The sequence below is a fragment of the Ursus maritimus genome, unplaced genomic scaffold (assembly GCF_017311325.1).
Source record: "Ursus maritimus isolate PB19 unplaced genomic scaffold, ASM1731132v1 scaffold_11, whole genome shotgun sequence".
In the NCBI taxonomy this organism is placed as follows: Eukaryota; Metazoa; Chordata; class Mammalia; order Carnivora; family Ursidae; genus Ursus; species Ursus maritimus.
In genome coordinates this window covers 45,435,466-45,463,217 of record NW_024423453.1, presented here as the reverse complement: position 1 = coordinate 45,463,217, position 27,752 = coordinate 45,435,466, and the positions used below count along the sequence as shown (strand labels likewise).

Sequence of the window (27,752 nt, the reverse complement as noted above, 5' to 3'; positions counted from 1 at the left end):
GTAATGCTTGCTTAAGACTTCTATTTTATTTTTATTTTTATTTATTTATTTTTTTTAAAGATTTTATTTATTTATTTGACAGAGAGAGAGACAGCCAGTGAGAGAGGGAACACAAGCAGGGGGAGCGGGAAAGGAAGAAGCAGGCTCATAGCGGGGGAGCCTGATGTGGGGCTCGATCCCGTAACGCCGGGATCACGCCCTGAGCCGAAGGCAGACGCTTAACCGCTGTGCCACCCAGGTGCCCCTCTATTTTATTTTTAAAAAGACACATTTTATTAAAGAGTTTGTGTAATATTAATATTTTTTATTCTTTAAATAAGTGGTAGATTTTGCAAGTGAATCCATCTGGAGCTCTGTAAATAATATTTCTTTTTCATCTGATTGCCTTCTAGATTTCCTCTTCATCTTTACTTTTTAACAGTTGAATGTAATGCCTCTAGGCTTAAGTTTTGTGGAGAAGAAGATATTTTCCAGCTTTATATTCTTTGAATTTTTTTGGAAGTTCAATTTAGTGTTTTTCATTATTTTGGGAAACTGCTCAGACAATATCTCTTCAATGTTTTGTTGTTGTTTTGTTTTATTTTGGGGGGGGGGTCTGTTTCCCCTCTCTTCTCCTGTGAGATCCTAAATTACATTCATGTTCAACCCAATGATGTCCTAAAGTACAAAGTGCTCTCTTCTTTGTTTTTGTTTTTGGTTTTGGTTTTTTTCCTCTTTATTTACTTCTTGTATTTCAATCTGGGTAATTTCTGTTGGCCTATCCTCAAGTTTACTAATTCTTTCTTTGGTTGTGTTAAGTCTACATATGACTCTATTGAAGACATTTTTCATCTCTGTTGCTGTATTTTTCATTTCTAGTGTTTCAACTTGACTATTTTTTGTAGTTTCCATTAATATGCCTATCTATTTATGCACATCGTGAACTTTTTCTATTGGAGCCTTTATCACATTAATCAATCATTTTAAATACCCTGTCTGATTGTTTAAATTCCCATCTGGGTCATATATAAATATGATTATTTTGATTGCTTTGTCTCTTGACCGTGAAGTGTTTCTTTATTTGATTTTCCGTGGTCACTGAATTTTTGGTTGGAAGCCAGACATCATGTGTAGGACAGTAGAAACTGAGGTAAATAGTATTTTATGCCTAGAAACGGACAATCCACTTATTTGGCTACACCATTTACATTAGGGGCTCAAATCGGTCAGGAGTATGTCTGGGTTTGTGTTCAGCTCTTGCTATGTTTAACTTCGGTGCGCTACTAGCTTTAAATCTCTCTTGCATTCTTTGTGTTTACTGCTTTCAAGGGTTCTGCCATCTGATGGTGGCCAAAAATTAAAACTTTCAAAATTTAATTCAATAGGCAGCTCTATCTTCCTTTCTTGCTTTTCCCTACGTAAGTCAGTGTTTTCATGGCCATGTTGCTTTAGAATCACAGCTCTATTTTTAGATATTACAGTAATTGGTGGCCTTGTGACCTCAGCTTTTTGATGTATCCAATAAATGTTGTGACTTTGTGGATATTTCCTTATTGTTAGGATAGGAGAGATAGTCTTTCCAACATTTCATATTGTAAGCAGAAGCTAAAAATTCTTTTTTTTCTTTTTCTTTTTGTATGCTTTGTACTGTTGGCTCCATCAGGAAACCCATAACTACATTTTACTGTGTGAAATATTTCCTGGATAGAAAAAAGAGATGGAAAGAAGCAGTTAGAACAAATGATTGCTGCTAACGTTAAATGTATTATTAGCATAGCAGGGAACTTATAACACATCATCTTCATTGAATTATTTATGGAAATACATATTTTATAAGGATGTGACAATTTGGTTATTTATCAGAAAAATATTTCTCAGAGACATTAATCATATTTTACAACTGAAGTCCATGAAGTTTTTAATCTTTTAAAGACTTGGAACACTTTACAGACGGTATACATATCTCAAATTTTAGTTTGCAGTTCTGCCAAACATAAGCTTGTCTTTAAAAAAAAAAAAAAAGAGAGATGAAAAGGGGGGAGAAAGGGTGTCAATTATCTACTGTGCTGCCATAGGAAATCCAGCTATTTTAAGCACATCCTTCGGTGAGGGAACAACTCCACTTATCTTTATCCAAACAACTTCAGATTTAGAATACTCTTGTTCATTAAGTACTTTAAAATGTTATTCAGTTGAAAAGAGGCCAATCTCATGAGTGATGTTTGGGTAACTGCACAATTTGATCAAGATTTCGCCTTTTCCCAATATTTCCTATTGAAATTTGTACTCTGAAATTTATTTTAAGTGACTGTATAATAAAAGTGTATTTACTTAATAGCCTCTATGCAGCATAAAATTTCTATTTCCTTTCAGATGTCATTTTAAATTTTATAATTCTTTACATATAACCTAAATATGGGAACTACTTCCAAAAGGAGATATGGGCTTGACTTTACCTTTAATAATGCTTAAAATAATGTGTCCAAAATATGCAAATAATGAGAATTTACATTTTCTGTAGTAATCAAGCAAAAAATGTTACTTTTAAATAAAGGAAATTTCGTCTTTATAATCCTGTATCTAAATACATGAAAGGTAGGTATCACAATCAAAATTTTAGTTTACCTTCAGTCTGAGATTGCAGAGTAAATTTCTCTTTGTGTGTTTTTATCTTTTACACCAAGCAAAACTGTGGGAATGAGAAATCAAACTAGAAACTGCACCTTTGATGACACCTTTGATGACACCTTTGTTCCCCAAGCATGAGAAGAATAAGAGGCTGTCAGGAGCAATAAAAATTGGACAGTATTGGGAAAGGAGTCTAAGAGACACTGTAGCAACTATTTCCTTTGATCCTCAGCCAGTTGCACTGTACATATCATTAGATACATACAACAAACTATTTTTGGTGCATTTGCTCAATGATATTAATTAATGAAAAGAACAAACGTTAAAGCTCGATGTATTTTAGACACTATATCAAAGATCATAGATACTGGTATACTGTTCTTTCTAGTTGAATTTCTTGAAAAATAATTAAAGACCAGTGCATAACCAGAATATTTTCACAAAATGGGGAACAAGAGACTCCACCTATCCCCTTTTATATGCACAAGTTTTATTTTTAAATGAATTCCTATTCCACTTTAAACAATCCTGGCTGTGATTTTATCCTAAGAATATGACATTTCCCCTCACTTCAGCCATATAAAACTTCTCTTGTTCTTTAAAATTCGCTTTGGAAAATTCTTTCTGCATTGTTCTATGTTGTTGATTTAATCTGTTGTATGACAAAAATTAATTTACAAGATGATATTTAAGTCGGCTGGGGGGGAAAAAGCAATGCATTTGAATGACACAATAGAGTATTATTACCAACTAACTTATTCAGTGAAACTCTTATCCTGAACTCATGTTCTATTAAACTGACTGGAAGAGACTAATGACAAGAGTCTGAAAGACAAGTTTAAGACTAAAGAGCCAGAATTCAGTCAATTTCCTGGAGTGCTGAAGAGACCTTGGAAATCAAGATCTGTATCTTGAGTCTCTATCTTGAGTCTGTATCTGTATCTGAATGTCCCACTGGATCCCAAATAATTCAAGATGACAAATTTCAATGTACTTTTAGTAACTCAAGCAAAGGTAGCCTTTTAGTGGTAAGAATCTCAATCTGAGTATCTTTTATTTATATGAGCCCATGCTCTGTATTTTCTTTATGGCCTATTCAATAACATCAGGAAAAATAATCAAGTTTTAATTCACTTTATTTTCTCATTTCATCAATGCTTTCTAGAAATATTTTCAATGAAAACTTCTTAGCATATGTACTTTATTTCTACGTTTTTATAAACTTAAGGGATGTGCCCTTGAATTTATATATATTTTTAACTTCTAATTGCTCTAAATACTCAGCTCATTAACTTTTCCTTGATCTTGTTGACATAACAGTAGTTGTTTCACTAAGCAAATATATAAATAAAATTCATAATTCACCATGATAACTAATACATAATTTATTATGGTACAATTTTGTTGACATTTTTAATTTATGTTGGCTTTATTTTATAAGCAGCTATTACTCTAACAGAATTTTTATTTGTGAATTATAAGCAAAGTATTCTTTTCTAATTTACTTAGAAAGATGAACTCAGGATTAAGGAAGGAAGGAGTGAAGAGATTATTTAATCTAAGAGAATACAACTAGGAAAAAAAGTCACTGGTTATAAATAAAGTAGATAAATTTTGTGAAGCCGAAAACTTTTTGAGGGCAAGGTTGTATATTACTAATTTTTGTATTGACAAATCCTAACACAGTGACTGATACTTAAAGTACCATTAAACGTATTATGTTTATCATTTTGTCAATTAAAACTATTACTGACTCACTAAATGACTAAATAAATCAGTGGATGTGCCAATTTTCTGAATAGCTTGATATTACTTAGAATTTTCCACACTGGTTCAATAGCATTTATGCAACCAAAAGAACTCTGAGCTGGACCTGCCATCTATGACTTACCACTACTAATCACCTGTTTATACTGATGCAAGATGCTCAGTGCTTGAGGTTTATATATTTTTTATTTGCAGCCTGGAATGTTCCACTTATCTTTAGTAATAAATTTACTTCAAAAATTCTCATTAAAACTATACAGACAAGTTCTTGCTTAAGATCTTTAACTTTCAAGCTGATATTCTGTGTTTGTTTCTCCTTTTCCCTCAAACAGGTGGATTTTCTTTTATAAATATGGAAAAGAGTTAACCCCCTCTATTTTTTTTTCACTCAGCATAATCTCTACAAAATGCAACTTTCTGTCTAATTAGTAAGGCATGGGCTCTACCACTAGATAGAAGGGCTCTACCACTATATAAACTCTCCAATATGGTAAAGAGTAAAGGACATAAAACAATTCCCCTGGCCTGAAATAATAACTAGGAAGGATTGTTTTTCTCCCATTACCAGCAAGGACCTGTCAGAAATGATCTATATTTTTAAAAAAACATCTTTTCTTTATCATTTATTTGTTAGGCTAGTCCATGAATCTTTAACAGGAACGTGTGAAAACTAAACTTTAGCTGAATGGTGGACACAAATGATACCTCGACAGTTTTGCTTCCAACAGGCAGGAAGAAATCCATGAGCAAAGTGACACTAGAACCAATGGAGGCTATTTGTAGTCTTTTCTCAGCTGTGCAATGAACTCTTGTAGAAGTTTATCACTGACACAAAGGAAAAAACAAACCTTACCTATATATATATATACCTATATATACCTATATATACCTATACCTATATATATATATATACACATATATTAAAGCATAAATGATGAATATAAGGTGAATTAAAGGACCTTAATCAGTGTCTACATTTCTCACATTCTGTTGATAATTACATATGATATTTCTGTATTTAAGTATTTTTGTCTTTATAATTCCATACCTACCCCTATATATGTGTGTACACACACACACACACACACCTATCTATATATTTTCATATAATACTTCTATTTTACAAACACAAATTTATTTAAGGGTTATATTTTGCCTATCATTGACTCCTAGTGCATAGCATACTGCTCAAAAGAGGAACTCAATTAACGTTTATAAATATCACAGTGAGAAATGTATTAACTCTAGATTGTCCTATACAATCTTCTGGAGCTTGAGAAACATCATAGAGTCACAAATATTTCTATTAAGTAGTCCAGAAATACATTTCTCTCAAATAATAAGTTTTCATCCTCATCCATCATCTCAAATTCATGAATTGGTTGAAATGGAAGCTCATTTGTCAGCGGTGTTGGTGTTGTTTGTGTTTTAGGATATAAAAATGAGTCATTCTACTAAAATAACCTGTTGCAAAATCAGAACTTTGATTAGATTTCTTAAGAAAAATTTTTAGTTGGCCCCAAAGCAACTTATTATTTCCTTCTGGCTCTTGGCAACAATATATTCTTGACATAAAATTGGTCTAATCTAATACCAATTTCAAATAAAAAATAAGATGAATCAAATTTGAGGGGAGAGTTCAAGATCTTATATCATGCCATTCCATTTTATTTAAATATGCTTTATTATTTTTGACCAGAGATATTATAATGGCAATTCTTATTTTATTGCCAAATAAACAGAAGAAATATTTTTAAAATCATTGTTATCACAGTAAAGCCTAAGTTCAAGCAATTAGTCATGTCAAGAAATAATAAATGCTATTACTCATTCAGAATGCTTCTTGGAACTATCCTTTTTCTATCTCTACTCTCTATTGGTTACTTGGGAAGTTCGGATTATTCTTCCAAAGAACTAAATCTAGTATAATTTTATTATTTATAAATTGTTAGAAACCATTTAGTTGGTTCCTAAATAAATGTTCTTCAAGGAAACAAACAAAAAAAATACATGTATTTAGAATTCATTCATTTAAAAAATTTTATATTGAATTATATCCTGTAGAGCCAAGTATCTTTCTCTCAGTCCCTTTCCTTCTCATATTTTCTGCATATTGGATTTGTATTGTTTCAAGTTCTCTGTGAAACAGTGTGCTGTGTTAAGACTTGGCTATCATCCTAAGGGCTTATTGGTTCTCAAGCTCCTCGGGAGCCTCTCAGGTAAAACCTGAAACTGTCCCCCGTATGCAGAAGGCAGTGAGAGACGGAAGAAAGAGGGGGGCCACTCCAGATTGGTGGTGGCAGGTCTAATAAGCAAGAAAATTTACATATGAGGCTTTTCCTGGGCAGCTGCAAGATGCGTAGCTCTCTGCGGTAGCTTGCCAAATCTTAAAAGCTTACATAGATGCCTTAACTGGGATCAGTTATATATATATCACCCAGATGGTCTTAACACCACATCAGTATCTCAAGGCTATCTAAGGGGTGGCCTCCGGGAACAAGTAGAATGCACACTCTTAGGAGAGGGGAGAGGGTGAGGAGCCTCCTATTGCCTTGATCCGGTTCACACGTGAACCAGAGGTCATGTCCTCCCGATGTCACCCCAAAAGAGTTTTCTAATATACAATGCTTGTCATGGTTATTCTTTCTCAAGTGCTGACACAACTAAAGGGTCGGTACCTTGCAAATTCTATTTTCTAATTTCCTAATGTGTGTATTGCCTAAGAGAGCATAGATAAATGCTGATGATGGAGAATATGACCATTTGATTTCTTAAGGGCACTGTTGTAAGAAAAGCATCATCACTGTTCTGCAAGCTGCCCTGGATTTCTTTTTACTATTAGGTACCTCTTTATCTTTAAATTTTAACGTTGTACTAGGATTTATCACTATGGCTGGTGCTCCCTTGAACGAAAAGTCAAGATATGCAAACACAATTTGCCAATTGTTCTCTCCAGATCAATTCAGAGGATAAAAAGTAAAATTTTCTCGTAGGATTATAGTCAAATTTTGTTCTTACTAAGACAGCTGTCCTGGGTCAATTAACCTTCAAACATTCTGCCAAAGCAATATGTTTGTATACTAGCATATGATAAGAGAACATTTATAGGGGAAAAAAGGTCCCTTTTTGAGAGGCTTGTTAATAAAGTTTAGTAACTTAAAATTGTGTTGCCTGAATGTGGAAAATGTATTGAAATGAAATGAATGCTTATAGCCAAACATAAAACCTGGCTATGTTAGCTTAAGGAAACATGTGACCAAAACTGTCTGAATATTACCCTCATCATGATTAAGCTTTAGACAGTTTGCTTCTTGACTTTCCTTTTCCTGAGAGTATTTACTTTAGAAAACATGCAATTGCAAATTCCTTCTCTGCTCCTTTGAGGTATAAATCTTCTCCCAGCCTCTTATCAATATTACAACCCAGTAATGTCATTCTCAAGGGCAGGAAACTACCACTTGGTAATATAATCATCAAGAAATTACCTTTATCTCCTAGTTTCTGTGGGAAGATAGGAGCCAAACTTCAATGAGCACCAATTAGCAAACACAAATAGTCTAATCACTTTGGCCAATTTCTTCCCTACAGTCCTCCACTACTTTTCCAGTAACTCATTCCAGCCCTTAATATTCTTTTGTTGTAGCAGAATTGTAGTTAATCTCTTTCCTATTGCAGTAGTCTTGAATAAAATCTTCCTTGCCTGTTTAACTTGTCCAATGCAATTTTTCTTTGACACATGTATGCCATTATTACTCGAACAATCTCTCAATAGCATATTCATTAGAAGTCTAGTATTTTTTAGGCCCATAGAACATTGAAGTACAATAAGTATCCTTGCTAAAGGACAGAGAGGCACTTAATTTAATCAGCTATACCAATGATGTAAGATATTCTGTTTAACTCCCACTTGTTTATCTATACTGATTATAACAATCTACATTGATTATAAGAATGATATAGAAAAAGCCATGCTCAGGTGAGGATGAAGAGACAGAACCACTCTTACCTTTGCAGAACCATTCTAAATTCCTGTATCTCAAAGAAAAAAAAAAAAAACCTGCAATTATTTATCAGAAACCTCATATAGATAAGGAAAAATGGAAAAAGGGTGGCTCTCCAGAGGAAAAAGGAAGGCAATCTGAAAACTACTAATATGTAAATCGGACTATTACAGTAACCTGGGGATTGTCCCAGTGTTCTGCGGAGAATGTCTTCGCACAAAGTTGATAGAACAGAGGACTTCCAAAGCTGGAATACTTTAGACTTCAGGTCGCTAATGAAAAAATTCTTGTAATTTATTGTGATATTGTTAACTTTTCTTTCCCAGGAAAATGATACTTAAAAGATTTCTCTAGAGTCTTTCTGGTTGTAACTAGGTAAGTTGGTTAGCCTCCGAAGTAGTGTTTTGGGTTCTACTGTAAGAGGAAATACAACAAATTGGATTAACTCATCTCTTTGAGGCCAGATATTTCAGATGAAGAGACTCTATCACTCCCTGTATATCTGATTTCATCACCACTCCCTATCTTTGAATCAAAATAGATTGAGAGAACTCTAAAAGAACCTGGGATGGGCACCTGGCTGGCTCAGTTCGTTATGCATATGACTCCTGATTTTAGCTCAAGCCATGATTTTGGGGTCTTGAGATCAAGCCTCCATTTGGGTTCCACAGTCAGGGTGGAGTCTGTTTGGGATTCTCCGTGCCTCTGCCTCTGTCCCTCCCCCCACCCCCTTGCACTCACTCTCTCTCTCAAATAGTCTTTAAAAGAACCTAGGGTTATGACTAAATCCCCTACACTAAATATATGCAACAGAGCGGAACAGTTAATACCTGAAGATACGCTTCTTCAGGGAACGTGTACCCTAGGCATCCGTGTCCACTGCAGAAAATAATACTTTTTATAGATATAACATTTTCATCACTAAGGTCAACTTTTCTTCTGCTTTTATAGTCAATATTTGATGGCAAAACCAAAACTGGAATGCACAACTCTCTATGACTCTCAAGAATTATGCCAGGACAGAACCCAGAAAGGGGAGTCTGCCTTAGAAGAGGGGTAGATTAAACTTCCATTTCCAGAAGAGGACACCGATCCCTTACTCAGGATAGACTGGGATATATTCTGTAGCTTAAGCTATGTAAGACAATCTGATGTTATGTATGATTTTTACCTTTATTGATTTTTAATGACTTGAATTTTGTTAATCTCTCTTTCCTTAACTTTACTTGCTATGTGTAGATATAATTAATATCTTTCATTGTTGTAGCCCTTGACAGGCTGTTGAAAGTTAATACCTTAAAAGTTCATTTTGGTGTAGCTTAGTTTTTTTAGGCTGTGTGAAACATTATAATCTGGCTACCAAAAATGTGACTTTTTTGGGACGCCTAGCTGACTTAGTCAGTGGAGCATCTGACTCTTGAGCTCAGGGTCTTGAATTCAAGTCCCACGTTGGGTGTAGAGAGTACTTAAAAAATAAATTAATAAAAAATATGTCTTTATTTACTTTCTTTGTGAAGTCTATATAGTAGGATAAGATGCAAATATTTTGGTGGTGATTTTTTGGTTTTTGTTTGTTTTTATTAATCACATTTATTACTTTTTTTAAAAAGATTTTATTTATTTATTTGACTGAGAGAGAGACAGCCAGTGAGAGAGGGAACACAAGCAGGGGGAGTGGGAGAGGAAGAAGCAGGCTCCCAATGGAAGAGCCTGATGTGGGCCTCGATCCCAGGACTCTGGGATCATGCCCTGAGCCGAAGGCAGACACTTAATGACTGAGCCACCCAGGTGCCCCTCACATTTATTACTTTTTTAAAAACTATGTTTTAAAGAAATTATATCAATTTTGTTTCATGATGGTATAGTGTTTTCACCTTTTATAAGCCCCTCTACTCCATAGACATGAATGAATGAGATATAAAAAGATAAAAACAAAATGACATAGCTGGGTTTAAATACAAGTTGAGTATTTCTTTGGACCAGAAACAGAACACAGATGCAAAATTTTAATCTGTCTGGAAACTCTCTGAGATTTCTGGCTTGGGGATCTAGACTTTGGCAAGGGAATCTAATCTTACATAGGAAAATGATCAAAAGTGTTCCACCAGGAGTTAATTCAAGACTCACTGCTTAAAACTAACTTTTGCAATCTCCAGATTTGTTTTGGGGAGTTCTGTTTTGGCTATTTATTGTAATGTTGAAGATATCCTATACAAAGAAAAGATTTTTTTTCCTAAAGTCAAAGGAAAACATTAAAAAGTAAGTAAATAAATAAAGTCAAAGGAAAACAAAATTACTACATAACTTTTGCACTGCCTTCTTATCTTCAGAGATCACTATTTCCATTATTTTTAATTTTATTAGGGTCTTTTTCTTCCTTGAAAGACCAGTTTCCAAGAGTTTAACTGGGATTTATTTAAGTAATACTTTTTCTTCTGCTATTGACCATCCTCTTTTTCTAAAATTTCTATTATTTCATTAGCCTTTATGATACATTTTCTTTGTATGTGTGATTATAGGTAGATAGATTATGTTCAATTTCTTCATTTTGTTCTATGATTATATTATCTATAAATATTATATTTAGATGTTTTTACATCGATTATTTACTATCTTTGGTATATTAAAATAATCCCTGAAGCTGTCTAATGAAAGTACCCTGGGCCCTTTTAATGTGAATGTGAATTGCTTTTGGTGGTCTTCAGCTGTGAAATTGCAGAGAACATGATACAAATAAATTTCTGATGTGTATTTCCCCATGGTAATGGAAATCTCACAGACTAGTTGTCCTACATCTCATATACATCAGGCCAATTTTGTTACATTTTTTTTCCATTTTAAAAGTCTGTGATGCTTTTTATTAGCAAGCACAATTCTGAATTATATTGTGAAATGGTGAGTTTGATGATATCTTCTTCTAAAACATCCTATATTATTTTTCTATTTCCTTAAACATTTTGCTACTTTGTATTGGAGAATATTTTCAGTTTCAGCTGGATCAGAGAGAGAAACAGTTTCCCACCTGGTTTGTCCTACCTTCATAGACCTATTTGATTTTATTTTCTCCCACGTATTCTGAAAAGCAACCTGAGAAACATTCATTGTATAATGCATTCATTTATTGGCGTAACTATTACTTTCCATTGTCTTATAGGCCATCTCACAATCTGAATGTATTATTTTACATGCCATTTGATTATATTCCTATCATTTCCTAACATTTTAAATATATTATCTGTGGACATTCCATTCTTTGCCTCTTTGGGGATGCCACTCTCTAAGTGTGCCTTCTAAGTAGCCTTTCTATCCAACTTATTATAAATAATGCCTGGCTCAATATACTTATTCTGTTCATTCTCTTTTGTTTCTCAAGCTTAGCTTTAAAGCACAGTTTTTATCTTATGGCATCATTCCCTGGCACACATTAAGCCTTAATGTCTTTAGCAGCTGTTATGCTACCGAGACTCTTTTTTTTTTTCCCCATCTCTTAGTTATATGGAACTTATTAGTATTTCCTTAATTTATGCTTGCTGTTGTCCACATATATAAAGGTTCTGAATATCCATTTTGGCTTTGTTCGTATATTCATTTAATCATTCTTAATTTAGTTACTAATTTGATATTTTCTGGTGTATTTTTTCCAAAGTCTAGTTAGTTACACAAGAAACTGGCTACATTTCAAATATCCATATTAAAAAGAATTAGGAAACTTCCTGATTCATAGACATTGACTTTATATTTGATCAAATACATAGGCTTTACTTCTGGCGCTGCTAGAAAAACTATGTCTATTGCTTTCTGATATAAGAGCCATTGAGTCTGACAGCCCTGGCTCTTGACAGAGATATTTTTGTAAGTGTTCTAATTCTGTCCTATTATGTGCCCTAGTTTCTATGACTTCTTTGAGCTTCCTTCTGTTTCAGTATTGTTCTTTAAAATAATTGGTTTAGTTGAACCAGGACCACATAGGACATCATCTGGCATTAAGCTTTTTTAATACTAAGAAGTAAAACTCAGTCCAATGAGCAAAAACAAATTTTGTTTTAAGCCACTATTAGAAAGATCTGTTATACATTATAGTTGTAGTAATAGCTGATGATACACTCATTTTCTATCTCTATTTGCATGTTTTAAACAAATACCATGCATATTAGATTTAAGGTGTTCAATATTAAATACGTTCATTTGTTTGCTTTATATTTACTAATATGTTAATTTATCTGATCTAAGTTGGATTAACAGCATTATTTTGTAGGGATAATGTATACTTGCACTATTCCATTTTTTTAAAATAAGGTGAATAGTTGAGAAATTAAAGATATCTTAAATAAATTTTGTAACATTCATTTGAAAATTTTATCTCAAACTGAAAGAAGTGATTCTATATTTTCAAAATTTATCTTTAATTCTTAATGGCCATTTCTGATCATTTATCTTATACAACTTTAAATAAACTTAAATTATGCTTTGATAAAAAAAAGTAAATTACAGATACATAGATTTCTTACTCTCTGAATATACTTTTAGTACAAATTTTAACTATTTCTATCAAGTTTGTAAGATATTAAGTAATTACTTTTCTCAGACATACAATATTGTGAATTCTACCTACTTCAGTAAAAATTATTGTAACATCATGAAACATGTCATAACAACCTATAGAAGTTCTTCCAGCTTCCTATTTTTATTGTTGTCCTGCGATTTTAACTACCATTAAAAAACATACTGAATTTTTTCTCACGTGGCAGTGTAAATACCATTAAAAATACCCAAGACAATAGACAACTGAGCAGGTCAGTGTGCAATTCACCTCTTTAAAAAGAAATAGAACCAAATTGATTTCTGGTCCTGTAGTAATACCCAAAGTAGATCTGCATAGAATATTTCATTCAACAAACATTGCACCTCACTGTGCTGTTATGGTTGTTTTTGATCAGCTTCCTTATTAAATAACATAGAGAATATTCTCTAAATTTATTGCATTGGCATTTACATCCTTCAGAGTTTTAGTCTGCTCCTAAATTCCCTGTTCAGTTTAGCTGACTTTTATTTTTATAGCAATACTTCCTTGATGAAGGAAGTACAAGCTCCTTAATCTGGGTAACCACCCAGACTGTTTTCATACTATCTCAACAGTATCATCCAAACAGACTCCAACACATCATTTACATTCCAAACCACTTTTTTTTTGTCAATGTACTCTTTCATACTTGTACATCATTTAGTTGTGTTTTTAGGAAATAAAGCTGAAAAAAGAAATCCTTACTTCATATAACCATCATGTTCAAATTGTACATATACAAGGAGAATTGTTATGTATTCCAAAAATAAGATTTTGGTTTTGTTATTCTTATATATGATGTCTACATTGGTTATCCTGTCGACAGAAATCGACAATATGGTCCTGGTGCTCGGCATGCGCTGTTACTGAGCCACCACAAGATGAGTATGTAAGTCACAAGTAAGCGTTTACATACTTTTAGAGCCACAGAGCATGTGATTAGCATACTCACCTCACTCCAAGAAGTACAGGCTATGGGCCAGTTCAGGTCTTACACAATTTGCCGATGAGTCATATGTGGCAAGAGCTGCATATTCCTTGCTGGCAGTAGGTAGAGACATACTAAAATGTGTGATGTTTCGGAGTTACTAATCAGCTGTAACCTGAAAGTATATAATAATATAAGAAAATGTAAACCCATACTTATTTTGTGATTTCTTATCAATAATTTTGATTTTTAATCCAGTCTTTATTTTAAGATTTTTTATTTATTTATTTGAGAGAAAGAGAGATAGCAAGAGAGAGCACAAGCAGGGGGGAGAGGGAGAAGCAGGCTCCCCGCTGAGCAGGAGCCGGATGTGGGATGTGGGGCTTTATCCCAGGACCCCAGGATCATGACCTGAGACGAAAGCAGATGATTAATGGACTGAGCCACCCAGGCGCCCCAAATCCAGTCTGTTTTTTTGTTAATTTGCCACCATTCCTTAAATTAAGAAAGTAAAATGTATGTTATAAGTTTTAACCCTAATTTAATGACGACAAAATTAACTTCATTGGAATTTTGTGTCAAGAAAAGACGTAATTGTTCTGAGTCTCCTACCCGTTTCTTCCTTTGTGCAACACCCTTACTCCAGTGCCCTATCTATAAACTCCAGTCACCTCAGTAATATCAAACTCCAATTTCTATCTTCTCTGCTCAGAGACCGCTTGCTTTGTGTGGGCTTACACCCATATACTGCAGCCTAGAAGTTCTTCGGAGGAAAAAGCCAGGGACATCACTTTTTTCCATATTTTTGGATATTAATTCCCACATCTTGTTTTCTAAAATCTAAGAACAGTATTTATTGTATTTATATATGTATTAAACATATATTTCATGTATCTTATCCAGATAAAACTTGGATATGAGAATTTAATAGGTGGTAATGACATTCCTATAAAGGAAATTGACATCTCCGCTTATATAATAAATGAAATTTTTTTTTCTGTTTGATTTAAACCATCTAATTATGATAATTAGTAATTCTACAAGATTTGCTTATTTTCTACTTCATGAAGAACACTGTATAGAATATAAAAATGGAAATCCTTACATATTAATTTTTTGTTTACTCTGTATCCATATAATGATTATCTATCTGAACCAAGTCCTCTGCTCTTTAAATTTCATAAAGATCCAATTATATGAATTTATTTTTTATTTCAATTTTACCTGCATTATATAAAATATATGTGATTATATATATCATTTTGGGATATTTCCTAACATGAATCTTAATTGATGTGGATGAGGAATGAAAGTAGCTAACAGGGAGCCTGGGAGGCTCAGTTGGGTAAGCATCTGCCTTCAACTCAGGTCATGATCCCAGGGTCCTGGGATGGAACCTTGTATCAGGCTCCCTGTTCAGTGGGGAGCCTGCTTCTCCCTCTCCCTCTGCCACTCCCCCTGCTTGTGCTTTCTCACTCTTTCTGGCAAATAAATAGATAAAATCTTAAGGAAAAAAAAAGAAAGTAGCTAACAAACTGCCCAAAATTAAATATTATAGGAGTAGAAATTAATATAAAATAATAAAAATCTAATTATTTTTAGAGGCAATCTTACATGAATATTACATTGATTCTGAGTAGGAAAGTGCTCTATTCTTGTATTTGCAAAAGAAATATTAATTTGTTTTTTGTATTTAGCAATATTTAAAAAGCGTGGAATTGTTAAAACTTTAATTGGTGTAACAAAGAGACTAAAAGTAAAAAGAATTTTTTTGTCTCTATCAAGAAAAAGAATCTACACTATATCAAGAAGAATAACATTAGCACATGGAATTATTGTGTTACTTTAAGAGAGGAAGAAATATGAGAGCAAAGTCATAATTGCATGCCTGATAATACACATAGCAATTTATTGGACATGCAATTTCATAATATATGACACTGTGATTAGTCTGAACAATTTGATACTAAGTAATTTATTGGAGTCATTTAATTTGAATGTGTGATGATTAATGGCATTGCAGATGTGTTTATCTAAGGTGTACATTACTTTAGGTCATTCTCACACATTTAGTTTGATAAGATCTTTTAATTAACTTATAATTTATATCTATTACACCGATTCTGAAAGTATTTTTAAGTCCAAATAAATTGCAATCACGTGGATATCAATAGATAATCTACATCAGACAAGCAGTGTATCAAGATATATTTGAGTTATAGTGTGTGTATGTGCAGAAAGAAAGAAACAAGGAATTTATTATCCTGATTTTTGTTAATTAACAATAAATTTGAATGTGAACATTTGATTGCTTTCCAACTAAAGATAAATAAGTTCCCTGTGACTAGGGGAGTTTCATGATTCAGAATATAAAACACTTCAGTGCCTACGACTTAGAGCTGCAGATTTTTTTGAAGAAAACAAAATTTTTAACAGAAAGAAGATAGTATAAAGGACTGTAGAACCCCACGACGGCTCAAAATTTCGTGGAATGCTGCAACTGAGCATGAAGTTTTGGTTAAAACAGTATCTGTTGAAAGTCTTCTAAGAAGCAGTTAGATTTCTATGTGCCCTCAAACTCTTTGTGACTGAGTGAAGTGTCTCTTCCTACCAGCCAGAAATCCAGAGATAAAGGAAAACACTGTCTCTGTAAACGCAGGACATCAGACATTTGGGGAATATCATACCAGAAATGGGGGAACTAAGTGAGAGTTTACATACACCATGCTAGCCTAGTCAGCTTCCAGAAGGGGGTTAGTCATTTTCCAATCTTAGAACAGTCTTCCCTGAAGATTCTGACCAACTGTAGTGAAGCCCATGTTTGACCAGTGGTACTTGCGTGCTCAGAATTCTAATAAACTTCTTGGTGCCTCATTCATAAGTATGAACAGAAAACCAATGATCACCAGACATTTGGGAAAAACCTCTTTTATAAAAGAGAGCAAAACAAATAAATATAAAAAAGCAACTTGAGGAAACAGATTAAGAAGTTTAAAGAAAACTTAAAAAAAAAACCTATCATCAATTAATAGAGAGAGAGAAAAAAAGAGAGAGAGAGAAAGAAGGTGTTCCATCCATGAAACAAGAGTAGAATACAATAAAAAAGACTATTTGGAAAGCAAAAGTATTCTTGGCAATTAAAAATATGATAACAGAAATAACAAATTCAAATGAAAGAGGAAGGAGATAAATTTGAAAAATCTTCCAGAAAACAAAGTAAAAACAAATTAATTTTTGGTTGTAAAATGGGGAAAATACAATTAGAAGTTAAGTTAGTGGAAGAACAAAATCTGAATAATAGTTTTGCAGAAACCAAAAATTATTAATACAATAAATTAAGAAAAAAAATCAAATTTGAAAGAAGAGTATCCAAATTTTAAAAATCCACTGCTTGTCTAACACAGTAGATAAAAATACACCTATATTAAGGCATATTGTCATAAAATATCAAAGCACTGGACACAAAGAAACTATACTACAAGTCTTCAGAGAAAAGAGAGAGGATACAGAGAGAGCAAGCATTTCACCATGGAAAAATATGATTGGGGGGGCGCCTGGGTGGCACAGCGGTTAAGCGTCTGCCTTCGGCTCAGGGCGTGATCCCAGCGTTATGGGATCGAGCCCCACATCAGGCTCCTCCGCTATGAGCCTGCTTCTTCCTCTCCCACTCCCCCTGCTTGTGTTCCCTCTCTCGCTGGCTATCTCTATCTGTCGAATAAATAAAATCTTAAAAAAAAAAAAAACTTAAAAAAAAAAGAAAAAGAAAAATATGATTAGGAAGTACGCTTTCAGTATTATCGCATGGCTTATTTCTGTTACACGGAACAATCTTATTATTAGAATTTGAATTAAAATCCAACCATCTTATTATACCTGTCAGAATGGCTAAAATTAACAACTCAGGAAATAACAGATGTTGATGAGGATGCAGAGAAAGGGGAATCCTCTTAACACTGTTGGTGGGAATGCAAACTGGTGCAGCTACTCTAGAAAACAGTATGGAGGTTCCTCCAAAAGTTAAAAATAGAATGGTCCTAAGACCTAGCAATTGCACTACTCAATTTATCCAAAGGATATAAAAATACTGATTCGAAGTGGCACATGCACCCCAATGTTTATAGAAGCACTATCAGCAATAGCCAAATTATGGAAAGTGGCCAAATGTCCATCGACTGATGAATAGCATACTACTCAGCCGTCAAAAAGAATGAAACCTCGCCATTTGCAATGATGTGATTGGAGCTAGAGTGTATCATACTAAGCAAAATAAGTCAGTCAGAGAAAGACAAATACCATACGATTTCACTCATGTGGAATTTAAGAAACAAAACAGTCTAACATAGGGGAAGGGATAGGAAAATAAAATAAGATAAAAGCAGTGAAGAAAGCAAACCATAAGAGACTCTTAACTATAGGAAACAAACTGAGGATTTCTGAAAGGGAGGTGCGTGGGGGATGGGCTAAATAAGTGATGGGCATTAAGAAGGACACTTGTGATGAGCACTGAGTGTTATATGTAAGTGATGAATCACTAAATTCTCTCCACGAAACTAATACTACATTATGTTAACCATCTGGAATTTAAATAAAAACTTGGAAGTTCACCTATTGGAAAAAAAAATCCAATAGACCTTTTCCATTTTTCTCTTCTATATATGTCTTGTTCCCATCTCTGTCACCTTGTTAGAATTTCATAATCTTTTCTCATTCTTGCAGTAAAAGGACACATGACACTGAATGGTGTTAATGAGTCTATTAGTCTATAGCAAAGCTAATACAAGAGATACAACTGAAGAATAAGAAGAATAGAGGAAATTCAGATGCAAGAATGATATATTTTAATTCGAGCTAGAGGGGAAATGTGCTTCAATATTTACATTTGCTCCAATTCTTAGAAAGTATCCTAGATGATTTTGACTGAGTTCCTAAACTACCTGTGTAGGAAAAAACTATTCTGAAATCTTTATGGGGAAAAATGGTGTATTATAGGTCTCTATAATTATCTGTATAAGAAAGAAATAAAGGAAAGAAATAAAAAATAGGTGGGTAGGAAGTGGTGAAAGAAGGAGGGGAACTTACTTTTCACAATGAGATTTCATTTTCCTCCTTATTGATTTTGTTCCTACAACCCTATCACAGAACAACAAAGAGAAAATAAAAGTTTTTTGCTCAAAGATGATATGATTGTCTGTGTAGAAAATCTAAAGCATTGGCAAGAAGAAAGACAAAAACACCTCCTGGAAGGAACAGCAAGTATACCAGGTATATTGCAGATATCTGTGCTTCCATTTTCATCCATGATAGCCAAGGTATGGAAACAACCTAAGTGTCCGTTAGTGGATGAATGGATCAAGAAATACTTATACATATATGCGATGGACTGTTATTCACCCTTTAAGAAAAAGGAAATCCTGTCATTTGTGACAACATGGATGAACCTGGAAGGCATTATGCTAACTGAAATCAGCCAAACAGAAAGACAAGTATCATACAGTGACATTTATATGTGGAATCTAAAATAAAGTTGAATTCAGAAACAGGAGAAAAATGGTTGTCAGGACCTGGAGAGCATGGATATAAGAAAAGTTTGGTGAAAGGGTATGCATTTTCAGTTATAAGATGAGTAAAGTCTTAGGATGCAATGTATAATGCGGTACTTTAATTGATAACATTGGGTTGTATAATTTAAATTTGCTAAGAGAATACAACTTAAATGTTCTCACAAAAGAGAAAGTTAAATGGGGGGAATATATGGAATTTTAAGGACAATAAAACTATTCTTTATGGTACTATAATGGTGAATAAAAGACATTAAATATTTGTGAAAACCCATTGAACTTACAGCACAAAAAGTAAATCTTTGGGTTAAGGTTTGCAAATATCTTGTCCCATTCCATAGGTGGCTTTTTCATCTATTGATGATTTCCTTTGCTGTGCAGGTTTTTAGTTTGATGTAAATTTTTAATAAAATCATTTAGGAGATTCGGTGATCTTAGGATAGAATGTAGAGTATGACTAAAAGAACCTAAATGTGTCACAAATATGTGAAACAACCTAATTGATGCAGGTGGGAGAATAAGGTGCTGGCCTAACATCTGGAAGTGAGTGCAGTCTGTAACCCTAAAGACAAAACAAACAAACAAATACAAACCTGTACATAGCACTGTACTCTATTGATAAAGCTATTTCCTGTGGGGCTGCATGAATCATTCTAAAACCAATACATATGTGTATTGGCATTGAATGTCAATTGATGACAGATGGTGGGAATCGGGTTTCTCATTGTAGGAGTGGGAGGTTACATATAAGGAAGGGGAGAAAGCTAGAATGATCCATGTGGTAATAGATTAGAGTTAGAGATATCAGTATGAAGTCATGTTTAGTGTATACATATATACACATAAATAATATATAACTGATGTGTATATATATGCAAATAATATATAAATGATATATAACATATGCAAACACATATACACATACATATATATAAATAATTATAGATATACATGTATACGCAGCTTAGTATACACACATATATTTCCAACCTCTGTTAGTTAAGTAGAACTAAAAGAAAAAAACAACCCAGTAACAACAAGGACACCTAGTACCTTGGGGTTTGATATCATTCTCCAATTTAAAGAATAAGGGCTCTTCAGAGAAATGACTGATTCTAGGATTGGGGCACAAGTTATGCCTGCAGCATAAGGTAGTGTGACATAAAGTAATAAAGTACTAAAACACACACACACACACACACAGGCACACGCATGCACACACACAGTAATGGGTGTATATCAAAAGAACATGGGCGCTAACTAAAAACTCCCAAAGGCCAAAGGTGAGACAATTTGAGAAAAAATAATGTATTTGATTAAAACCCAGAGTATAAAAATAAATGTGCTTGAGTCCATATTGATGTACATAAATGAATACAATAAATGGGGAAGAAGACTCTAATAATCATAAATAAATGGAGGAGAACTATGTGAGGAGGAATTCCAATGACTTCAGTATATATTCTGCCGTTAAGATGTGCAATGTAACTCCCACTTCTTAGGTGGAGACTACGCATAGTGACCTTCTCCCAAAGAGTACAGTATAGAAAGGAAGAAAAAGAAAGTAACTTCACAGGGGAGAAACCTGACGATCATGACCTCAAGCCAGGTGATCTAGGTTAACATCAAGAGTAATGACTTCCTTTTTTTTGAGAGAGAGAGAGAGAGCATGTGCACATGAGTGTGTATGGGGGGCAGACAGAGAGGGGGAAAGACTGTCAAGAAGGCTCCCTGCCCAGCGTGCAGCCCAACACAGGGCTTGATCTCATGACCTTGAGATCAAGATCTGAGCTGAAAACAAGACCAACTTAACCAACTGAGCCACACAGACGCCCCCCAAGAGTAACGTCCTATTGACAGAATAGACTCTTGACATGTTGTGATGAAAATGGCACTTCCTCTCTCTGACTGGCCTTCTTCCCAAAAACACATTATCCCAGTCAAATCATGAAGAAAACATAAGAAAAATTTCACTGCAATGGCATTCTATAAAATATTTGGTCAGTAATCTTTGTAACTATCCAGGTCATCAAATCAAGGAATATGAGAAATAGTCACAACCAAGAGGAGCCTAAGGACACATGACAACTAAATGCAAGTGATAACCTGGTTGGGATCCCGGAACAGAAAAAAGAAGACATTAGGAAAAACTATGGAAATACGAATAAAGTATGGGTTTTAACTAATAATAATGTATCAATATATACCTATTATTTCTGACGAATGTGTGGTACTAACATACAATGTAAGTAATAGGGGAAACAGTGTGGGGTATTAGAGAACTATATCTTAGTTCTCTGTACTGTCTTCACAATAATTCCTTACATCTAAACTTAGTCTAAAATAAAGTTTACTTAAAAATGAATGAAATAGAAATGAAACATAGAATAGAGATCAAATTAAAAATGTAGCTTTAGGAAACCACACATAAACTGAAAAAATATTTGGCTGGAATGAATCATAAGAAGCATGAAAGCACAAAATATATCAGGAGTGTAAAAGAGGGCAGTGATACTGATATTTTAAAAAATAATGAAAGAATCCCATGAATAATTTCATGTCACTACACTTAACTTCTTATGAATAACTTCATGTCACTACTACAGGTAAAATGAAAAAAAAACAAAAAAACAAAAACAAGCAAAACTAAACAAGGTTATTTAGAATGTGGGTACATATCAAAGGTGTATTCATGTTGCTTAGAAATGAAGACATAGGGGCTGAAGCCATAAACACATCCAGCACGGCCGTTAGTATCTCAACAGTTAGGATCACATGATCTTGAGAAGAAGAGGAATTGAACCATGAGGAGAAATCACCCTACATTACATGAAGAGCTGGCGATGTCCTGTTTCTTGACATGGGTGATAATGTTGATAGTGTTTTCTTCATAATTATTCTTTGTTCTGTACATATATTTTTTTTTGCAGTCTAATATACGTATGAAATATCTCAGCAGAAAAAAAAGAAATATCGTTCTGGCTGTGCTGTGTAATATCGATGTGAGCGAAGCACCACTCAAAGTGCACACATTATTTGGGAGAGTTTTACACTGAATCAGAGAGAACCATCAGGTTGCGAGCAGGGCCAAGGCTTATGCCTGTGTCCACACAGGCCACACACGTGGCACCCCCAACGGGGGTCATTATTTGGGAACGGGCTGTGCTTGGCTGCCTTAGAACTGGGCAACACAGTCACCCAGTCCAGGGAGAGTCTGTTCAATGAGAACAAATGGCTAAAGCTGGATTTGAAAAAAATATAATAAGCGTTATTTCATATTATGTTGTGGGCTCAATAAAATAATGTAATAGTTTATTGATATAAAGACAAAATAAAAAATAAAAATTGGCCTTACCCAAACCCGCATTCTCTCTTTTTGAGTACTTTTACTTGTCCACTTCTGCCACCCACTAAATTATGTTCTCCTGAGTAACTTTATATTTTAACTCCAACACTGTGTGTTCTTTTGTATTATATTCCATCAAGCATCCATACGGAATATTTTTAAAGATTTATTTATTTATTTGAGAGAGAGAGAGAAAGCGGGGGAGAGGGAGGGAGAGAGAGTCCCAAGTCGACTCCATGCGGAGCACAGAGCCCAACGCTGGGAGATCATGACCTGAGCCGAAACCAAGAGTCGGAAGCTCAACCGACCATGCCACCCAGGCACTTCCACATGGAACATTTTGTTAAACCCGTCAGTCACTTATCATGATCCATACATACTTATTGTTCACCAGTATTTCCTCTCTGTTTCATCTGTCCCATCTTAAAATGTCTTCTGACTTATTTATTATAATTCTTACTTGAGTATTTTCTTCTATAAATAACGAAGTTCTTATAAACACAAATACACACACAAAAAGCAGGTTTAGGTAGGAAAAAAACTCATGAAGTATAGATGATTCCTCCCATGTTTTTGACTTGGACATCAACGTGAATACAGGGAACCCAGGAAAAGAATCATGTTTAGACAAAACAGTGGATTTAGTCTGGGGCATTAATTCCGTGATTCTCAACTGAGTGATTTTTCCTCCCTCAGGAGACACTCAACAATGTCTGGGAACATTTTTGGTGTAACAACTGAGAGGTATGCTGCTGGCATCTAGTGTGTAGCCGACAGATACACTGCTAAACATCCTACATGGCACAGGACAACCTCCTCTCATCAAAAAAATTACCAAAATGCCAAAAGTGCCAAGATTTAGGCACACTGGTTTATTCCGAGGTAACTGGAGAAGTCCAGTATGAGATCTGATACACTTATCTGAAGCTCAAGCAGAGACTTGGTAAGAAACTGTGTCTGTGGAATTGTTAGAAAAGCTCCTGCAGGAATGGAGCCCTTCCTTATTTTCATGTAATACTTTGTAAATGTTTATTGGCAATTCTGTGCCCTAGTCTAGACTGTGAAATCACTCAATTGATGAATAGGTTTTGAAGAAATAGTCTGCTCTTTAAATGTATTCTCCCTTTAGGTTTGTTTTGAAATAGCACCAAATGACAGTTCTTCAAAGAGCTTTGAAAGAGACTACATAAAATCGTGAAAATTGATAGTGCAATACAAGGCATAATTATTGAGCATATAAGTGAATGATTTTTGCAAGTATATGATTATTTTGGCCCTGGCATCAAAAAATCCATTCTTCCTAAGAGAAATCATTATCATTTTCACCACGTTCTATTTTCTGTTGAATCAGAAGGGGGGAAATACTTGTAAATGCTTTAAGGGAATATTTCTGTCAACATGCAATCACGATTTCCTTTGTACATGATGTTCATTCATGGTAAAATAATTTGATTTGAGTCTTCAAGAGCTAGCCAAAAGAGAATGTTGAGATGCAACACATTCATCTAATTTATTTCACGTAATACCCCTTTTGGAAGTCAGGGTCTCTATGTAGAATTCTGCAGGTTTTCCCCAGAGAAAATCTACTTTATCATTCCCATCAGGCGCTCTCTGCTCAGAGGATTTCGGTGTGTGGGTGATTGTTTTCTCGCATGTACAACAGTAAACAGCTCCTTCAAGACTTTGTTGTCCTCATGACTTTGCTCACCCCACTTGGTGAAAATAGACATGTTTGTTGCCATTCAGAAGCTCAAACACTTCTGAAAAAAAAAAAAAATCCCTGAGAGAGAGAACTGTGCCATCCTGATGCTGCCTCATCCTGGGCCTCAATCTCTTCTAGAAAAGGCTCTTTATTAGGGATAAAGCAAGAAAAGATAGAAAAAAATCAGAGCCATTTCTTACAAAAGTCAGTCTCAGAAAATTCCCTTGGAATAACCCTTGATATATTTAATAGAACTCTTGGTTTTACTTGATCTACTCAATTACATCTTCATCCTAGAGTCAAATTAAATCAATTTGTGCTTTAGAAAATAATCAAAGATTTGTTCAAAGATTTCTGGACAAAGATGTCCATGGTGTGCATGTGTGCACTCATGTACCTGAAAAAACTAATCTAAATATCTAACAGTGAATAAGAGAATGGAGAAGCAAAATAGAAAATTCTTCAACTATTTTATGATTTGTGTCTATATAGTTCTTTTTTTTTAAAGAATTTATTTATATATTCATGAGAGACAGAGAGAGAGAGAGAGGCAAAGGAGGGAGAAGCAAGCTCCCTGTAGAGCAGGGAGCCCGGTGCGGGACTCGATCCCAGGACCCTGGGATCATGACCTGAGGCGAAGGCAGATGCTTAAGGGACTGAGCCACCCAGGCACCCCATGAGTCCATATAGTTCTAAATTAACTCTTATAGATGTATAATATACATATACAAAGGTGGCAAGGTATAAGTGTACTTCTCATGAATTACCACTAAGTACATTCCTATAACCGCAACTTGGCAAAAACTTGATAATGAACCAGTATTTTTAATTTAAGAATTCACCATCTTTATATGGAGTGTACAATTTGTAATGCAGATTTTATTTTTCCTGTCTAATTTTGTAAAGTTCTCTTTCTTTTCCTTAATTTTCCTAGTTAATCAAATTACTGTTTGCTTGTTTTTCTTATCTGAGGAATTTTTTCCATCCTTTGCAATTCCATGAGTGGTTTCCTTGCTTTTCTATGCTTCATTACCAAATGCAGATATACCAAGCACAAGTATCTTTATCTTTCTGTAAATAATGTAATCCAAGCCACTGGCATAATAGACACTCAATAAACATGTATAGATTTAATTAATATATCACTGTTACTAAATCATTGCAAAATACCAACTATTTTGGCTCACCAAAAAGCTCTGTTCTCTTCATTCCCTTCTGGGATGCATTTTTGCCAACCACCAGATTATGCTTTTGCTGATTCTGCTTTGCGTTCTGTCCCATCTGCATGAAGCATCTTTATGTAACATAGTGTTACACCACTCCAGTCACTAAGATGATCCCTATATTCACCACTCACCAGTATTTCCGATTTCATCTGGGCCATTTCTTGATTAATTCACTATAATTATTATTTGGATATTTCCTTCTGGGGTGAGATAGGCTGCAAGTCTCTGTACAAGTAAATCTCTATCTCCTTCCCTGTGGCTGATAAATCCTATCTTGGCTGGAAATACGATTTTTAAGTGGTACCACTTATTTATGAGTAGCCTCTAATTCTCTCCCACAGTATTCTTCTTGCTTCCACAGTTGCCAAAGAGAAGCCTGATGCCAAAATAATTACTTCTTCCCTTTTTAACTGCTTCCTCTGTCTGAAAGCTCATAACATCACTTCAGTCATGGGCTTCATTAATTTTATCAGAATAAACATCAATCCTGCTTAAGATGAAATTTTCCTCTTTCCAATTTTTAACTTTTCTCTTTCAGCTTTCTTATTTTTTTTTCTTTTGAATCGTTACGGATCCATTTTACAAGTCCATTGCTTTACCCTCATGAATTCCATTTCTTTGCATTTTTCTGTTTGAGATGCTTCTGTTCTACCTTCTCATTTGCACTTTCCAGGTCTCAACTGTGAAACTAGTCCTTTAACTAATTTCTGAAATTGTAATATTCAAAAGTCATATAATATTTTATTTTCCAATAGTCTTGGTTTCTATAATTAAATCTACTAAAACAGTTTGCTTATTTATTAAGTTCTAGTCTGCCTTCTCCAGCAAACCTAAATCACTAGGAATGCAATGTTTTGCTTGTTGGTCCTCTGTCTAGTTGCTGAGTATTCCTCATTCAATTATTTTTTCCTTACCTGTTTAAGAAGTGAAATTCAGGTTTATGCTTGGCTTTATCCAAAATAACAGCAAGTCTGAATTTCCTCTGCAATCTGCCAATGGACCTTTTCATTCTCCTCCAATGCGCATAAAACTTTGCCATCAGCCTCAGGAATAGGGAAGATTCAGACACAAGGTCAAATTCTCAGCAGCCTCTCTGAGCCCAGAGACCACAGGTCCTCCCAGGAACACTGACACATGCTAGAAGCTGTTTCCTCTTGGGGTGGGGGAGGGTAGGTCCATGAAAGTCAGAGTATCAGGCTCTCTGCGGACTCTGTGCAAATCTCATTGTTGCTGCAAACTTCTTCACTGCTGATCACTAGGCTCTCCTAGGCCCAGAAGGAGTAAGACCAGTCAGTGCCTCTTCCTCTGTCAGGACCCTGTTCTCAACCTCACAGCCCTGTTTGGCTGCCCCAACTCCGCTTACTAGAGATGGGGAGGGGCGGTGGCAGAGCTGGAATTGAATGAGGAGAACAACAAGCTCACATTCAAGCAAATACCTTTCCAGACTCTTTCTCGAGGTATTAAAAAGATCATTTATACCTCTGTTATAAGGAAAAAAAAAGTGCGACTTTATTGTTGTTGTTGCAATAATGGTAATTTTACAGGAAAGCGTTACGCTACATAGGGGAAATATTCAGGATTTGGCTTAACATGGCTAGCATTATTTCTTTAAATTATTCTAATACATTCACATGGAATTCTTAAGCTTCATAGTAAGATTAGTATTGTGCCTCTTAAGCAGAACGGCATTAAATGTGCTAATTATTCTATGTCCTTGGTAAAATAAGAATCATTCATTTCACTATCAATAAAAACAAAATAATGGAAAGAATCCTTTGAGTCAGTACAGACGCCAGAGAGAATAACAATGCTACGGCATTCTAAATACAAAAAGATGCCTCTAAAACAGATATCAGTATTTGCCTCTTATTATTCGTTTTACTATGTGTGGCAAAATGGTTTGGAAACAGAGATGACCCTCCAGTTGTTTAAACTGTACGAGAGAGTTCGGTAATATCTTCATAAAATAGAGATCCCGAAAATGAATCTAGGATAAAGCTAAATATACCTCCAATTTTCAGTGTTGAGACCAAAGTACGAGACATTTTTTAAAGAT

The 27,752-nt window shown here is 34.5% G+C and overlaps 1 long non-coding RNA gene across 1 annotated transcript; it reads right to left on the bottom strand.

The window, feature by feature from the left end:
• Positions 1 to 268: 268 nt before the first annotated feature.
• On the bottom strand, positions 269 to 27,688 carry LOC121101874. The gene is made up of 3 exons (XR_005833916.1): positions 26,611 to 27,688; positions 13,889 to 14,039; positions 269 to 1,679 (listed from the first exon to the last, which is right to left on the bottom strand). It is a non-coding gene; the product is annotated as an uncharacterized LOC121101874 (long non-coding RNA).
• Between the last annotated feature and the right edge of the window lie 64 nt (positions 27,689 to 27,752).